The following is a 4,173-nucleotide window of genomic DNA, read 5'->3' on the forward strand; positions in this document are numbered from 1 at the left end:
TCACTTGTGCCCGATGCAAGCAAATAGATCCTACAAGAACATCTGAACTTCCACCTGGAAGAACACGCCAACCTCAACTCAATACCATTCATGGAAGACCTTGGGAGCTTGTGTTTTACTCACAGAGTAAAGGGACATACCTGTGTTGTTGGATACCTCCTAGGCCCTATTTTTACCAACTTCAGCTACATCCAACTCGACAAGCCCACACCAGTCCCCTGCACAGGCAACATACTCATCAAGTTCAGCATCTCTGTCCCAGTCACACACATGCATCACCACCAGATCAGCCCACTGATACTACAACTGCATCACTTACGAGGACTGGAACACTGCTCTCAACACCCACCGACTCAAACACAGCAACATCCTCCCCAAAGTCATCAAGAATTTCATCAATTGGATCACCTTGTGCGCTGACTGCCTGGCCCCCTCAAACACAGCAATACAATGTGATCCAGACCCGAGACCAGTTGGTATATGGAGGATCTCAGACTATGAAACACGAATGAAAACAACTGGATAATTAACCAGGACAATGCAGACAGTTGCATGGTCAAATCTGCTCTAAGATGTTACCATCAAGTCATCCAGACTACCAAATTTGTCACTCTGGTGAACTGCATCAATACCAGCATCTACAGAAGCAAAAAACTATTTGTCATTGTGCAAGATTTCTCCTAACTTTCAGCTGTCTTCAACTTGATAACCCCTTTACAGGACCTCTACAACAATCTCTCTCAATTCTTCAGCAACAAAACCACACGCCTCCAGATAATATTCCAAAAATCTAAGCTAGCCACATATCATAATCTCAGTAGAATATACTGCTACACGATCTCGTACATACTCACTGACAAAGTAGCCAATGGAGGAGTTAGCATGTGGTGCGAGTTATCCCAAGTAGGGGAATTTCTTAACGAGTTCCAGATGGAAGGAGTATCTGCAGAGCACAATGACATTTATTTGGAGCTGACACCTGAAAACCTAGCAAGTTCTTTAAAAACTGCACAAAATGCAAAGGCTGTAAAAATAAAGCTGACAAACAAACACTGCCCTTGTCTCACAGTAGCCGTTGAAGCTGCCATCGTTGTCTAGCAGTAGCCGAATTGTTACACATGACATTCCTGTTGGTGTTATTCCCAGGAGGCTTTGGCATGACTTCAGAGAGCCTAGTGTGCCAGACTTTGATGTTAGCATTTATTTACCTGTGCTGAAGACAATGAAGAGCATTTTGGAGAGGATGAAAAACCTTAGCAATTTTGTGGTAATTGAAGCTAATCGAAATGGGGAAATGAATCTCAAGATTGAGACTGATTTGGTGTCTGTTACTACAAATTTTAAAGATCTTGGGAATCCACCGTAGATTTCTGACAACACCTCTCAAGCTTCCACGCAGGATCGAGATCCTGAGGCAATGGCTGAGGCACGCGTGGACATCAGGAAGCTTTTACAATTCCTTGCAGGACAGCAAGTGAACCCTACCAAGGCAATTTGTAATATTGTTAACAAAAGGATCGTCCACTTCATTTTGCTACATGAAGATGTTTCCTTACAATATTTCATCCCTGCTGTTGCTTGAATATGTTAATCTTGTGACAATGGACTATCTACAGACGAAAAGTGTTTAAATTGCACACAAGAGTTGAATTCCACCCTGTGCGAGTTGTTCTGGCTCCAGTGCAGAAAGGTTGGCCAATACTAAATGAAAGCTGCAACATTGAAAACATAGAATGTTTTCCTACATTCAGTTACCGGAATACACCTCCTCAACATATATTTTTGACAGCAGTAATACAATAAATAATTTAAAAACTTGTCAAAATAGAAAAAAAAAATATACTGCTACACCGTGAAGTCCATCCACTCAGGGGGCCCATCAGACCCCTTTCGCCATCACTCCTACTCCAGAGGACTGCAACCCATCAGTACCATGCTCACACCCATTGTGAATGCTACTACCGTCTCTCTTACTTTTTCATTTTGCTGGATAAACGCATCTGTCCTCCCATTGGTGAAGAAACCCACGGTGGACCAATGTTCCCAAACTACAGACCCATCTCCTTGCTAAAAATTCCTGCCCAATTCTTAAAGAAAATCATCAATAGACACCTCACCCAATACCTCAACGACCACCAACTCCTCATCACCACCTAGTCTCAGCATGTAAACTGCACACATTACCACCACAGAAGACATCTGTATGACTCTGGACATAGGAGACATGGCAGCCCTCAACCTTCTGGACCTCTCTGCAACATGTGACACAGTCTCCCACCCCATCCTCATCCAATGCCTACACGACATTGAAGTCCAAGACACGCACTCTGATGGATCTGCTTCTTCGTGACTGAAAGGACCTAGTCAGTCAGCCTGGCACTGTACACCTTGGACACCTGCAACCTCATCTGCAGAGGTCTGAAAGGATCCTCCCTGAGCACAACCCCCCTCAATCTATCCATTATCCCTCCAATCAAATAATTCCCTCTTAAACTCTTCTCCCTACGCCAATGGCATACACCTCATTCTTTCCCTCAGACAAGATGCCCAGTAGCCGGATCAATTTCAGTGCCTGAATGACTAAAATCACCCACTGGATAAAGACCAGCTGTCTGAAGCTGAATAGTGACAAGACAAAATCAAGTTCTCCTCAAGAACACATCACCATGGGAGTCCATCTGGTAGCCGACAGAGCTAGGACCCACATCAATCCCCACCATCCATGCTAAGAACCTCAGGATAATCAACAACAGAAAACACAGGATAACTACCCAAGTCAATGCATTCCCTGCTTCATGCTTCCATACCCTGAAGATGCTGAAGAAGATTTTCAATGGCTCCCAATTAGCAACTCGAAAACTGTCACACACACCTTGGTCACAAGCTAGCTGGACTACAGAAACACCTATGCTAAAATCAACAAAAAAACTCACCAGAAGGCTGCAGTTCTTTCAGAACTTGGCAGGCAGGATCAATCTCAACTTCCCACGCTGCCCTGACATCACACCATCCCTGAAGGAGCTCCACTGGCTCCCCATTCACAAACAAATATAATTCAAGCTCTTCACACACACTTTCAACACACAAAACAAAATAACAACTGTCCAGAATATATCAACAATCGCATCTGCTTTCTCAAACCTACCAGATACCTCCGCTCATCTACATTGCTACGTGCACAAATCCCATGCATACAGAAAACCTGAGGGCCTATTTATGAACTGGTTTGCATCATGTTTGCACCACACAATGTAAAACATGCGCAACACAAACCTTATTTAGGTAATTTCATGAAAGGTTTGTAAATAGGCCCCTTTATCCGGCAGTTGAGCATTCTCCTAGATTGCTCCTATAGCGTGGAATGACCTACCATTAAACATAAGAACCTCCCCCCACTTCTTGAATTCTGTAAGAAGCTGAAGACGTGGCAATTTTAAGTAGTCCCACTAGGCCCTAGGGGAGCCTAGACTCACTCCTGGTCAGTGTCAGGATACTCTCCCCGATAATAGTGAGCTCTACATATACGCATGGCATAACACAACAACAATGCCTGCTAGGGGAGACTCCTGTATTTATTAATTTATTTGTTTATTAAGAGTTTTGTTGAGTGCAATCATGACCCATATGTATAAGAGCACTCTACAATAAAAGCAACAAACTAGTCATCAACTGATGACTTTATAAAGAACAGAGGATGGTAAGCATGCCTTGTAGTTGTATAACCCTAATCTTTTTGGGTATCAGAACACTGAGGTATTAGCAAGTAATTGCTGTATTTGCCAATCTTTCATTTGTTCATTATTTTGCATTGTATCTATTCACTGTATCCTGCAGAGGTATTTTTTCCTTTTAAATGTTGTTTATGTTACCATGCATTCCTTTTGGAACTGTGCCCACTCGAGTGATGGTCCGGTTCTAGAGAGGACAGGCGAGTCAGTTGCCTGCTGACAAGGAGCTGGATGGGAGCTTCTTTGGTCGTGGGTTCCTTCTAATAAAAGTACTGGATTTATTCTTTACTACGCCTGGTTATCTGCTCTTTGCAAACCGTTATTTATAGAGTGGAAACCCTCTCCACATTTTGGTTCCAGGACTGGGGTGGAGTTTTTATTTTTCTATATCGTCTTCCGGACCCAACGACCACCGCTTAATTCTTCATGCAGTAAGCACGCCTTC

General features: G+C 43.4%; 1 pseudogene; it reads left to right on the plus strand.

Annotated features, from left to right (window-relative positions):
* The first annotated feature begins 882 nt into the window (after window positions 1–882).
* Window positions 883–1,808, plus strand: LOC147723094 (checkpoint protein HUS1 pseudogene; annotated as a pseudogene).
* The last annotated feature ends 2,365 nt before the right edge of the window (window positions 1,809–4,173 follow it).

This window comes from Lissotriton vulgaris, chromosome 4_1, assembly GCF_964263255.1.
Source record: "Lissotriton vulgaris chromosome 4_1, aLisVul1.2, whole genome shotgun sequence".
In the NCBI taxonomy this organism is placed as follows: domain Eukaryota; kingdom Metazoa; phylum Chordata; class Amphibia; order Caudata; family Salamandridae; genus Lissotriton; species Lissotriton vulgaris.